Here is a 15000-nt window from a genome sequence, read left to right on the forward strand (position 1 = left end):
AAAAAATTTGTTTTTATTATAATAATATAATATATTATAGTAATACAAATAAAATATAAATTGCCAAAAATATGATCTTTTATAGATCAAATATAAAATTTCGAACAAGCAAATCGAAATAATAATTGTAATAATAAATATATTATTGCATTAAATAAGAGATAAATAAATAAGCAAAAGCAAACAAATAACAAATTCGAACAAGCAAATCGAAATTATTAAATTTATTTAATATTATTATTATATTGTATATTAAATGCAATTAATTAATAAAACACTGTGTGTATATGGACCATAATATACACGCGTTGCGATATGTATTGTTCATCTCAGTTATGCGCATACATTGGATAATGCAACAACCTAAAATGTACAATGTTGTACCTGATTATTACAGGTTAATGTTTTATATAAATTTCAATATATATCGCTAAAAAAAAGTATTAATACCGTAAATGCCATTTAAAAAATACTTGATATATTATTGGTTATATGAAACTAAGACATTTCGCAGCATTCGTTTTAGGTATAAAAATCAATTTATTGAAGGAATTGATATATGCCAGTAAAATGGTGTATTTTTAATTTCTTTCAATAAAAACATATATGACAAAATTACCAAACCAATATATAAAACTCTAAGCGGTGGATCACTCGGCTCATGGGTCGATGAAGAACGCAGCAAACTGTGCGTCATCGTGTGAACTGCAGGACACATGAACATCGACATTTTGAACGCATATCGCAGTCCATGCTGTTATGTACTTTAATTAATTTTATAGTGCTGCTTGGACTACATATGGTTGAGGGTTGTAAGACTATGCTAATTAAGTTGTTTATATAAATTTTATAATGAAATTTTATAAGCATATGGTATATTATTGGATAATAATAATTTAATTATTATATTATTCATAATATTAACAAATATATGAAAAACATTATCTCACATTAGTAAATAATTTGAATGTGAAAAACGAAGAGAAATATTTTCTTTTTCAATCAAATAATACTGAGAAATGTCTAGCATAAAAAATTTATCTAGAATTGTCTCTTATTAAAGATTAGTAAATAGAAAGCCGTTGACAATATTATTATTCTTCGTTGATTCGTTAGACCAAACAAATGCCATACAAATATATAAAATATATAACGAATTTAATAAAATGTTTTATCATTATATATAAAGAATTAATTGCAAAAAAAGTTATACACAACCTCAACTCATATGGGACTACCCCCTGAATTTAAGCATATTAATTAGGGGAGGAAAAGAAACTAACCAGGATTTTCTTAGTAGCGGCGAGCGAAAAGAAATCAGTTCAGCACTAAGTCACTTTGTCTATATGGCAAATGTGAGATGCAGTGTATGGAGCGTCAATATTCTAGTATGAGAAATTAACGATTTAAGTCCTTCTTAAATGAGGCCATTTACCCATAGAGGGTGCCAGGCCCGTATAACGTTAATGATTACTAGATGATGTTTCCAAAGAGTCGTGTTGCTTGATAGTGCAGCACTAAGTGGGTGGTAAACTCCATCTAAAACTAAATATAACCATGAGACCGATAGTAAACAAGTACCGTGAGGGAAAGTTGAAAAGAACTCTGAATAGAGAGTTAAACAGTACGTGAAACTGCTTAGAGGTTAAGCCCGATGAACCTGAATATCCGTTATGGAAAATTCATCATTAAAATTGTAATATTTAAACAATATTATGATAATAGTGTGCATTTTTTCCATATAAGGACATTGTAATCTATTAGCATACAAAATTTATCATAAAATATAACTTATAGTTTATTCAAATTAATTTGCTTGCATTTTAACACAGAATAAATGTTATTAATTTGATAAAGTGCTGATAGATTTATATGAATACAGTGCGTTAATTTTTCGGAATTATATAATGGCATAATTATCATTGATTTTTGTGTTTATTATATGCACTTGTATGATTAACAATGCGAAAGATTCAGGATACCTTCGGGACCCGTCTTGAAACACGGACCAAGGAGTCTAACATATGTGCAAGTTATTGGGATATAAACCTAATAGCGTAATTAACTTGACTAATAATGGGATTAGTTTTTTAACTATTTATAGCTAATTAACACAATCCCGGGGCGTTCTATATAGTTATGTATAATGATATTTATATTATTTATGCCTCTAACTGGAACGTACCTTGAGCATATATGCTGTGACCCGAAAGATGGTGAACTATACTTGATCAGGTTGAAGTCAGGGGAAACCCTGATGGAAGACCGAAACAGTTCTGACGTGCAAATCGATTGTCAGAATTGAGTATAGGGGCGAAAGACCAATCGAACCATCTAGTAGCTGGTTCCTTCCGAAGTTTCCCTCAGGATAGCTGGTGCATTTTAATGTTATATAAAATAATCTTATCTGGTAAAGCGAATGATTAGAGGCCTTAGGGTCGAAACGATCTTAACCTATTCTCAAACTTTAAATGGGTAAGAACCTTAACTTTCTTGATATGAAGTTCAAGGTTATGATATAATGTGCCCAGTGGGCCACTTTTGGTAAGCAGAACTGGCGCTGTGGGATGAACCAAACGTAATGTTACGGTGCCCAAATTAACAACTCATGCAGATACCATGAAAGGCGTTGGTTGCTTAAAACAGCAGGACGGTGATCATGGAAGTCGAAATCCGCTAAGGAGTGTGTAACAACTCACCTGCCGAAGCAACTAGCCCTTAAAATGGATGGCGCTTAAGTTGTATACCTATACATTACCGCTAAAGTAGATGATTTATATTACTTGTGATATAAATTTTGAAACTTTAGTGAGTAGGAAGGTACAATGGTATGCGTAGAAGTGTTTGGCGTAAGCCTGCATGGAGCTGCCATTGGTACAGATCTTGGTGGTAGTAGCAAATAATCGAATGAGACCTTGGAGGACTGAAGTGGAGAAGGGTTTCGTGTGAACAGTGGTTGATCACGAGTTAGTCGGTCCTAAGTTCAAGGCGAAAGCCGAAAATTTTCAAGTAAAACACAAATGCCATACAAATATAATTATATTATATAAATCAAGCTAATTAATATACTTGAATAATTTTGAACGAAAGGGAATACGGTTCCAATTCCGTAACCTGTTGAGTATCCGTTTGTTATTAAATATGGGCCTCGTGCTCATCCTGGCAACAGGAACGACCATAAAGAAGCCGTCGAGAGATATCGGAAGAGTTTTCTTTTCTGTTTTATAGCCGTACTACCATGGAAGTCTTTCGCAGAGAGATATGGTAGATGGGCTAGAAGAGCATGACATATACTGTTGTGTCGATATTTTCTCCTCGGACCTTGAAAATTTATGGTGGGGACACGCAAACTTCTCAACAGGCCGTACCAATATCCGCAGCTGGTCTCCAAGGTGAAGAGTCTCTAGTCGATAGAATAATGTAGGTAAGGGAAGTCGGCAAATTAGATCCGTAACTTCGGGATAAGGATTGGCTCTGAAGATTGAGATAGTCGGGCTTGATTGGGAAACAATAACATGGTTTATGTGCTCGTTCTGGGTAAATAGAGTGTCTGGCATTTATGTTGGTCACTTGTTCCCCGGATAGTTTAGTTACGTAGCCAATTGTGGAACTTTCTTGCTAAAATTTTTAAGAATACTAATTGGGTTAAACCAATTAGTTCTTATTAATTATAACGATTATCAATTAACAATCAATTCAGAACTGGCACGGACTTGGGGAATCCGACTGTCTAATTAAAACAAAGCATTGTGATGGCCCTAGCGGGTGTTGACACAATGTGATTTCTGCCCAGTGCTCTGAATGTCAAAGTGAAGAAATTCAAGTAAGCGCGGGTCAACGGCGGGAGTAACTATGACTCTCTTAAGGTAGCCAAATGCCTCGTCATCTAATTAGTGACGCGCATGAATGGATTAACGACGGACGTGTGTTTTTTCGTGTCCCAATCAGTCGGTCATATCTCGGAAAGTACGTGGTGTACAAAGTTAAAATTTGCGTCAAAATTCGTGCCTTTGCGAAAGGAGTACGGTGGTGTAAAAACATTTAGGAAAAGTCAGCGGTGAGCGGAGTAATCGAGTTTTTCCTTGTGGAAAATTCCACACGTGCGCGCGCCGCGTGTGCTTGGAGAGCGCTTTCGAGAGAGCGCTTTCGTGAGAGAGCTTTCGCGAGAGCGTTTGGCGTCAGGTGTTCCCTCTCGCGTGATTCCTCTCGCGCGTCAGCTGTGCGAGTACCGCCTAAGCTTCTTATCGGGTAAGTGAGCTTGCTCGAGAAAAAAGTTTAGAGGGTAGGTGGGCGATGGCTCCATCTCCGATGGAGACGGAGGGCGGATGCTCGGGCAGCGAATCTGCCAGCAGTCGAGGTAGCGTCAATGTTGGACGAAAAGGCCGCCCGAAGGGGAAGCGTGGACGAGGTGCTGCCGCAAGGGACGCCTCGCAGGCAAAGATTGTTGCCGTGGATGGAGTTGGAGGCGGGCCAGAGCCCCTTGTAGAGGAGACGCTCTCTTCTCTGGAGATGCCGCCGCCGCCCGCTCCCGCTGCCGCCGCCCCCACTGCTGCTGTAGTAGCTGCAGCTGCTACTGCTTGCTGGCCGCTGCCGCTGCTGCCTGCCGCTGCCGACGCCGCTGAAGCCTCGACATCAGCCGCTGCAGCAAAAGTCGCCGTTGGAGTTGAGGTCGTAGTCCCCTCTCCCCCTCCCGTTGTTCGCTCGTCGCACTGCTCCATGGAGATCGTGAAAGCAAGGATCGTGCCGCGTCGCAGAAGAGTCGACTGCGATCAGGGATGAGCTGCTAGGGCTCATTGTGAATATAGTGTCTGCAAAACTCCAGACGGAGATTATGAAAGTCGCAACGAGGTACGACGGCTTGATCTCGTCGCTGCTTATTAGGAATGCCATCCTCGATGATCGCTACAAGCAGTGCAAGAAGACGCCACCGCCGCCAGCTCAGCGACCAGTCGCTGTTGCTAACCAGCCGTCGTATGCAGTTGCGTACCCCCAGCTTGCCAGTGCCTTCTGCCACGCCGATCCCGATGCCGCGAAAGCCGCGGGAGACCTGGTCGGCAGTCGTGCACAGCCCAGACCCGACCATCTCGGGCAAGCAGCTGGCGGAGAAGGTGCGGAAAGAAATCGCTCCCTGCACTAGGAGTCCGACTCCATGAAGTCAGGGGATTGGCGCGTGGCGGTGCGGTTATACGTACCCGTCGTCCAGTGAGCTTAAGCGCGTGATGGCTAACAAGAAGTTCGGCGAGGCCGGACTTGAAATTAAGCAGACCCCGGAACTTAAGCCAAAGGTTGTAGTGAGCAACGTCGACACTGCGCACACGCCCGAGGACTTCATGACGGAGTTGTATAAAAACAACTTCGAGGACAAGATGGACCTGGCACAATTCAAGAGGACGGTGCGGCTCGAAAAGCCCTGGTCGCAGGCTAATGGCGCCCACGGTCAACGTGACGCCTAGAGGTCGACGCGACGGCACTTGATTGTCCTGGACGGAGGAAAAGCCTACATAGGGTGGTTTGCATATAACTGCCGGGCCTTGGTGCGCACTTATGCGTGCCATAGGTGCGTCGGTTTCGACCACAAGGTGGCCAGTTGCAGGATGAAGGAGAGCGACCAGGTCTGCCGACAGTGCGGACAGACTGGCCACAATGCGCGAGGCTGCACCAATCCGGTGGACCTGCCGGAATTGCCGCTTCAAGGGCTACCCATCGGCGCACCATATGCTGTCCCCCGGGTGCCCTGTGTATGCGGCGGTGCTGGCGCGGGTGAATGCTAGACATTAAAAATGTATAGCTTCATCCAAGCAAATTGTGGCAAAGGACGAGCTGCTACCATCGAGCTCGGAGTCCGATTGCGAGAGAGCAAGAGCCTGTTCGCACTGGTCCAGGAGCCATATGTGAACGACGGGAGGATGGATGAGCTGCCTGACGGTATAAGGAGTTTTACCGATCGAGGAGGAAAGGCGGCCATCCTAGTTAATCACCAGGATGTCACCTGCATGCAAGTGGAGCCCCTCACCACGGAGTACGGCGTATGTGTGAGCATAAAAGGAAAGATTTGGCTTAATCTTTCTATGCTCCGCATATTGTCAGTTTGATGCCGATTTACCACCGTACCTCGCGTACTTGGATGCGGTCCTGCTGCTGGCCAGCAGAACCCCCGCAATCCTTGGCCTTGATGCGAACGCAGCATCCCCATGTGGTTTAGCAAGCTCCCTCCTCACGCTGAGGGACTTGCAAACTATAATCGGGGTGAGCTGCTGTCTCAGTGGATTGTGGAGAAGGAAGCCGTGGTTCTAAACCAGCCAAGTTCGGTGTACACGTTCGAGTCCAGCAACGGACGGAGCGACATCGACGTGACGATCGCCAACGCTGCAGGATCTATGCTAGCCACATACGAGTGGAGAGTGGACGATTGGGAGTTGAGTGACCACAACATCGTTACTGTTGTGGCCAACCCAACGACCGATACAGCCGTTGAGAGCCTAGCTCCGGTGCCGTCCTGGAACTTCTCCAATGCACGTTGGCGGTTGTTCGAGCAGGAAATGGTGAGTAGGGCAACCGAACTTCCGGAAGACTTCTCAGAATCGCCGCTGGACCAACAAGCCTCTACCCTTCGCAGGATCGTCCACGAAGTGTGCGACCTTGTTCTGGGTAGGAGGACTGCAGGATCGCCGAGATCGAGACCAGGTTGGTGGACCGCTGACCTTAGTGCGATGCGCCGCGAAGTCAGGAGACTTAGGCGCCGACTTCAGGATGCCAGACGTCGTCGCCATGACGACGTGGCCGAGCTTATTGTGCGCGAGCTGAGACTTACCTCGGCCGCCTACAAGAAGCTCATCCTGAGGACGAAGGAGGACAGCTGGAGACGCTTCGTGGGAGAAAATTCACACGATCCCTGGGGGCGCGTCTACAAGATGTGCCGAGGTCGCAAGAAACGGACGGAGATTGGGTGCCTTCGCGTAAATGGCGAGCTAGTCACCAACTGGAGTGACTGTGCGCGTGTGCTCCTCCGCAACTTTTTCCCAGTTGCGGAGTCCGATGCACCGATTGCCTCAGCGGAGGAATTCCCACCGCCCCTGGAAGTTTCTGAGGTTGGTGCTTGTGTCGCTAGGTTGAAGAGCAAACGCTCGCCTGGCATGGACGGCATCAACGGTACGATTTGCAAGGCTGTGTGGCGCGCCATACCTCAGCATCTTACGGCGATGTATTCCAGCTGCATCCGGTCGGGGTACTTCCCTGCTGAGTGGAAATGCCCTCGTGTGGTAGCTCTGCTCAAGGGACCCGACAAGGACAGGTGTGAGCCATCGTCGTACCGCGGCATTTGCCTGCTTCCGGTTTTCGGAAAGGTGCTGGAGGCCATCATGGTAGATCGTGTGAGAGAAGTTCTTCCGGAAGGCTGCAGGTGGCAGTTCGGTTTTCGCCAAGGACGTTGTGTGGAGGATGCTTGGATGCACGTGAAGAGCAGTATTCACGCCAGCCCGGCGAAATACGTGCTCGGCATTTTCGTGGACTTCAAGGGAGCCTTCGACAATGTGGAATGGAGTGCTGCACTGCGCCGACTGGCGGAGTTGGGATGCCGAGAGATGGGCTTGTGGCAGAGCTTCTTCTCAGGCAGAAGAGCAGTCATCCGAAGCAGTTACGAGGAAGTTGATGTCCCCGTAACTAGAGGCTGTCCGCAGGGGTCAATCAGCGGCCCATTCATTTGGGATCTGCTGATGGATGTACTGATCCGGCGCCTTGAGTCGTACTGCACACTGAGTGCGTATGCGGATGATTTGCTGCTTCTCGTCGAGGGAAACTCCCGACTCGCGCTGGAGACAAAAGGAGCGCAACTAATGTCCATCGTTGAAACGTGGGGGATGGAAGTCGGCGTTGCCGTTTCCACCAGTAAGACGGTAATTATGCTGCTTAAAGGAAGCGAACACTTTACGCGTGGCCCTTCGCGTGTACCAAGTCGCCCCCCTGCGGTAAAATTTGCTGGAGCAAACTTGCCGTATGTAAGCAGCTGCCGGTACCTTGGCATCACAGTCAGCGAAGGCTTGAGATTCCTCGAGCACGTCGGGAACCTTCGACAGCGTATGGCTGGAGTCGTTGCAGCATTGGCGCGTGTGCTTCGAGTAGACTGGGGTTTCAGTCCTCGAGCCAGGCGGACCATCTATGCCGGACTCATGGTGCCCTGTGCGCTATTTGGTGCCTCGGTATGGTATGTCACTACGACGCAGCAAGTTGTGGCCAAGAGGCGACTCCTTGCTTGCCAGAGGCTAATCCTTATGGGAAGCCTTCCGGTATGCCGAACAGTGTCCACTGCGGCACTGCAGGTTCTTGCTGGCGTTCCCCCGTTTGATTTAGCTGCCATGCAAATGGCAGTTAAATACAAACTAAAGCGTGGATACCCGCTGGAGGAATACGATCTGCTGTATGGCGAAGACCTCACGAGTCTGAGCTGGGAAGAGAAGATGGTGCGTATGGAGCAGTGCTTACTGCACAGATGGCAGGACAGATGGGATGACGTAGATGCATCTGGACGGGTGACCTACAAGTTTCATCCCAGATGTCACTCTGGCATTTCGGAATCCACACTTCGGATTTCCGATGCGCACCGGATTCCTGATCACTGGACACGGATCGTTAAACGCATTTCTGCATAATAGAGCGCTCTCGGACTCTGCCGCATGCTCATGTGGCGATCCAGTTGAGGATTGGCAGCACGTCTTGTGTGACTGCCCCCTCTATGCAGATTTGCGCGACCTTGATGGACTTGGAGTGCAGCGAGATGGTGAAAACTGGACGTTTGGAAGGATTCTGGAGGATGAGGACAGGACTCGACGACTCAACACGTTTGCTGACGAAGCGTTCCGCAGGAGGAGGGACTTTTAGTCCAAAACCCTTGCCGTGTGGTAGCGGCGAAGAATTCTGCCACAGCCTGTCATAGCTTGTCGTAGGAGGCGACTAATATGGCAAATGGTTGCCCCATCCGAGCTTGTCGGAGCTGAAGGGGTGAGGCTCACCGAGCCTGTAATTTCGGTACCACGGGTTGAGCAGCTCCAAGGCTGCTCATTGAGGTTGGCCCCCTTGTGGGAGTATCGTGGTGGCTGTGGTTGACACCTATATCGCGGGTAGAGTCCTCGGGCTCGACGTGGATGTTGCGTTATACAACTCGGGTGCCGTGACCCACAGAACGGTAGAGATTTTAGATAGATCTCGCCCCTACGCAAGGGGGAGTGCTTGCCCGACAAGTAAGCACTCGAATTGCTACTGGGGTGGTTGCTATGTATATAGCTATAGCTTCTAGTCCGGGGCGTTGGTTTGGCGCTTAATCTAGACCCGTGCATTATGTACTCACTTGTGGGTATATTAGAATGCCGTGGTTGTAATCCCTTCATTGCGGAACATGCCACGTTAAATAAAAGCGGAGGGATCCGATTCCCACTGTCCCTATCTACTATCTAGCGAAACCACAGCCAAGGGAACGGGCTTGGAATAATTAGCGGGGAAAGAAGACCCTTTTGAGCTTGACTCTAATCTGGCAGTGTAAGGAGACATAAGAGGTGTAGAATAAGTGGGAGATATTAGACTTCGGTTTGGTATCGCCAATGAAATACCACTACTCTTATTGTTTCCTTACTTACTTGATTAAATGGAACGTGTATCATTTCCTAGCCATTATACGGATATATTTATTATATCTTATGGTATTGGGTTTTGATGCAAGCTTCTTGATCAAAGTATCACGAGTTTGTTATATAATCGCAAACAAATTCTTTAATAAAACGGTGCATTTATGTATTTTTGATTTGAAAATTTGGTATAACTCCAATTACTCAGGTATGATCCAATTCAAGGACATTGCCAGGTAGGGAGTTTGACTGGGGCGGTACATCTCTCAAATAATAACGGAGGTGTCCCAAGGCCAGCTCAGTGCGGACAGAAACCACACATAGAGCAAAAGGGCAAATGCTGACTTGATCTCGGTGTTCAGTACACACAGGGACAGCAAAAGCTCGGCCTATCGATCCTTTTGGTTTAAAGAGTTTTTAACAAGAGGTGTCAGAAAAGTTACCATAGGGATAACTGGCTTGTGGCGGCCAAGCGTTCATAGCGACGTCGCTTTTTGATCCTTCGATGTCGGCTCTTCCTATCATTGTGAAGCAAAATTCACCAAGCGTTGGATTGTTCACCCATGCAAGGGAACGTGAGCTGGGTTTAGACCGTCGTGAGACAGGTTAGTTTTACCCTACTAATGACAAAACGTTGTTGCGACAGCATTCCTGCGTAGTACGAGAGGAACCGCAGGTACGGACCAATGGCACAATACTTGTTCGAGCGAACAGTGGTATGACGCTACGTCCGTTGGATTATGCCTGAACGCCTCTAAGGTCGTATCCGTGCTGGACTGCAATGATAAATAAGGGGCAATTTGCATTGTATGGCTTCTAAACCATTTAAAGTTTATAATTTACTTTATAAACGACAATGGATGTGATGCCAATGTAATTTGTAACATAGTAAATTGGGAGGATCTTTGATCACCTGATGCCGCGCTAGTTACATATAAAAGCATTATTTAATACAATGACAAAGCCTAGAATCAATTGTAAACGACTTTTGTAACAGGCAAGGTGTTGTAAGTGGTTGAGCAGCTGCCATACTGCGATCCACTGAAGCTTATCCTTTGCTTGATGATTCGATAATAAAGATGTTGCAAGCGGGCATAATCATTATGCTTGCTTGCAGCATCGCACGCCACTTTGTTTGTGGTGTGTAAGGTAGGGAAGAAGAAATATAAAAGACCTAAATTGGAAACATCAATATATAAGTAAATATTGAACAAACAAAATGTATCGTCATCTTATTAGTGACGCGATGATAAAGTGGCAAACATATTCCATGTATAAATATTCCTATGGTATTAAAATTCAAGTAAAGAGGACATATATAAAAGTTTGTATATATGGTTCATTCAATGGTAGCAGCGGTTGGTTGGTTGGTGTCTGCTCCTCTTATTGTTCAAAACTTATGTTATGGTAGCAAGTCTATATCGTCATATTATTAGTGACGCGAAAAAGTAGTGGCAAAACATATTCCATGTATAAATAAATATTCCTATGGTATTGAAATTCAAGTAAAGAGGCCATTCAAGTAAAGAGGACTTATATAAATATAAGTATATATAATGGTAGCAGCGCGGTTGGTTGGTTGGTGTGTCTGCTCCTCTTATTGTTCAAAACTTATGTTATGGTAGCAAGACTGTATCGTCATATTATTAGTGACGCGAAAAAGTAGTGGCAAAACATATTCCATGTATAAATATTCCTATGGTATTGAAATTCAACTAAAGAGGACATATAAAATTACTATCAATGGTAGCAGTGGTTGGTTGGTTGGTGGTTGGTTGGCGGCTGCTCCTATTATTGTTCAAGACTTATGTTATGGTAGCAAGTCTGTATCGTCATATTAATTATTAGTGACGCGAAAAAGTAGTGGAAATCATATTCCATGTATAAATAGATTCCTATGGTAATGAAATTTTCAAGTAAAGAGAGGACCATTCAAGTAAGAGGACATATAAAAAGTAAGTATATGTTCCTCCAATGGTAGCAGTGGTTGGTTGGTTGGCGGCTGATCCTCTTATTGTTCAAAACTTATTTTATCAATATGAGTTTGGCAATACAATAAAGAAGACCAATCTAATCCATATAAAACTAAATGTATTATATGGATATGCTTAGGAAACCCATATATTCATAAAAAAAAATTATGTATAGAAAATTATACATATATCTTTTATATAAATGAATCGTATGGATATCGCCTTATGGTAGGTATAATAACTTTTTAAGGCATAATAATGTATAATATAGAAAATATACATTGAAATATAAATGCATTTTTATAGATATGGCGGCATATAAGTGCCATATACACAAGAATAAATAATAGAATTTACCAATATATAATTAAAATGAGATATATAAACCTAGTGAGGGGCTGCACTAGTATATGAATCGTATGGATATGGCTTATAGGTATAATACCTATAAGGCATAATAATGTATAATATAATAAATATAAATTAAGATATGAATGAATTATATAAATATGGCATAGAAATGCCATATACATACATAAGAATAAATGGTAGAATTTACCCATATATCACTGAAACACGATATATAAACCTAATGATAGCTGGCACTAGTACTGTAAACATGCACGCAATAGTGCGTGGGGTAAAAAACTACTATAGGGAGGTGGTCGTTGGCGGGCCCCTCCTCGTATTGGTCAAAACTTATGTTATGCATATGAATTTGTCAATACTATATAGAACGCCAAGCATATCCATATAAACTATGGATATGCATAGAAATCCATACAAAAGTAAAAAAAAATTATGTATAGAAAAATATACATATATTTATATAAGTGAATCGTATGGATATGGCTTATAGGTATAATACCTATAAGGCATAATAATGTATAACAAGTAAATATACATTGAAATGTGAATGCATTGTATGGATATGGCATATAAATGCCATATATATAGAAATAAATTGTATATCAATGATATAACAATTATAAACCTAGTGAGGGGCGGCACTAGTGAATGAATCGTATGGATATGGCTTATAGGTATAATACCTATAAGGCATAATAATGTATAATATAATAAATATACATTAAGATATGAATGGATTGTATAAATATGGCATAGAAATGCCATATACATAAGAATAAATGGTAGAATTTACCCATATATCACTGAAACACGATATATAAACCTAGTGATAGCTGGCACTAGTACTGTAAACAGGCACGCAATAGTGCGTGGGGTAAAAAACTACTATAGGGAGGTGGTCGTTGGCGGGCCCCTCCTCGTATTGGTCAAAACTTATGTTATGCATATGAATTTGTCAATACTATATAGAACGCCAAGCATATCCATATAAACTATGGATATGCATAGAAATCCATACAAAAGTAAAAAAAAATTATGTATAGAAAAATATACATATATTTATATAAGTGAATCGTATGGATATGGCTTATAGGTATAATACCTATAAGGCATAATAATGTATAACAAGTAAATATACATTGAAATGTGAATGCATTGTATGGATATGGCATATAAATGCCATATATATAGAAATAAATTGTATATCAATGATATAACAATTATAAACCTAGTGAGGGGCGGCACTAGTGAATGAATCGTATGGATATGGCTTATAGGTATAATACCTATAAGGCATAATAATGTATAATATAATAAATATACATTAAGATATGAATGGATTGTATAAATATGGCATAGAAATGCCATATACATAAGAATAAATGGTAGAATTTACCCATATATCACTGAAACACGATATATAAACCTAGTGATAGCTGGCACTAGTACTGTAAACAGGCACGCAATAGTGCGTGGGGTAAAAAACTACTATAGGGAGGTGGTCGTTGGCGGGCCCCTCCTCGTATTGGTCAAAACTTATGTTATGCATATGAATTTGTCAATACTATATAGAACGCCAAGCATATCCATATAAACTATGGATATGCATAGAAAACCATACAAAAGTAAAAAAAAATTATGTATAGAAAAATATACATATATTTATATAAGTGAATCGTATGGATATGGCTTATAGGTATAATACCTATAAGGCATAATAATGTATAACAAGTAAATATACATTGAAATGTGAATGCATTGTATGGATATGGCATATAAATGCCATATATATAGAAATAAATTGTATATCAATGATATAACAATTATAAACCTAGTGAGGGGCGGCACTAGTGAATGAATCGTATGGATATGGCTTATAGGTATAATACCTATAAGGCATAATAATGTATAATATAATAAATATACATTAAGATATGAATGGATTGTATAAATATGGCATAGAAATGCCATATACATAAGAATAAATGGTAGAATTTACCCATATATCACTGAAACACGATATATAAACCTAGTGATAGCTGGCACTAGTACTGTAAACAGGCACGCAATAGTGCGTGGGGTAAAAAACTACTATAGGGAGGTGGTCGTTGGCGGGCCCCTCCTCGTATTGGTCAAAACTTATGTTATGCATATGAATTTGTCAATACTATATAGAACGCCAAGCATATCCATATAAACTATGGATATGCATAGAAAACCATACAAAAGTAAAAAAAAATTATGTATAGAAAAAATATACATATATTTATATAAGTGAATCGTATGGATATGGCTTATAGGTATAATACCTATAAGGCATAATAATGTATAACAAGTAAATATACATTGAAATGTGAATGCATTGTATGGATATGGCATATAAATGCCATATATATAGAAATAAATTGTATATCAATGATATAACAATTATAAACCTAGTGAGGGGCGGCACTAGTGAATGAATCGTATGGATATGGCTTATAGGTATAATACCTATAAGGCATAATAATGTATAATATAATAAATATACATTAAGATATGAATGGATTGTATAAATATGGCATAGAAATGCCATATACATAAGAATAAATGGTAGAATTTACCCATATATCACTGAAACACGATATATAAACCTAGTGATAGCTGGCACTAGTACTGTAAACAGGCACGCAATAGTGCGTGGGGTAAAAAACTACTATAGGGAGGTGGTCGTTGGCGGGCCCCTCCTCGTATTGGTCAAAACTTATGTTATGCATATGAATTTGTCAATACTATATAGAACGCCAAGCATATCCATATAAACTATGGATATGCATAGAAATCCATACAAAAATAAAAAAAAATTATGTATAGAAAAATATACATATATTTATATAAGTGAATCGTATGGATATGGCTTATAGGTATAATACCTATAAGGCATAATAATGTATAACAAGTAAATATACATTGAAATGTGAATGCATTGTATGGATATGGCATATAAATGCCATATATATAGAAATAAATTGTATATCAATGATATAACAATTATAAACCTAGTG

At 41.7% G+C, this 15000-nt stretch overlaps 1 non-coding gene and 1 pseudogene across 1 annotated transcript; both read left to right on the forward strand.

Annotated features, from left to right (window-relative positions):
* Positions 1-634: 634 nt before the first annotated feature.
* LOC119562078 lies at positions 635-813 on the forward strand. Its single transcript, XR_005221654.1, has one exon. It is a non-coding gene; the product is annotated as a 5.8S ribosomal RNA (ribosomal RNA).
* A 401-nt stretch (positions 814-1214) lies between these two features.
* Positions 1215-10685, forward strand: LOC119562056 (annotated as a pseudogene).
* The last annotated feature ends 4315 nt before the right edge of the window (positions 10686-15000 follow it).

The sequence above is a fragment of the Drosophila subpulchrella genome, unplaced genomic scaffold (genome assembly GCF_014743375.2).
Source record: "Drosophila subpulchrella strain 33 F10 #4 breed RU33 unplaced genomic scaffold, RU_Dsub_v1.1 Primary Assembly Seq391, whole genome shotgun sequence".
In the NCBI taxonomy this organism is placed as follows: domain Eukaryota; kingdom Metazoa; phylum Arthropoda; class Insecta; order Diptera; family Drosophilidae; genus Drosophila; species Drosophila subpulchrella.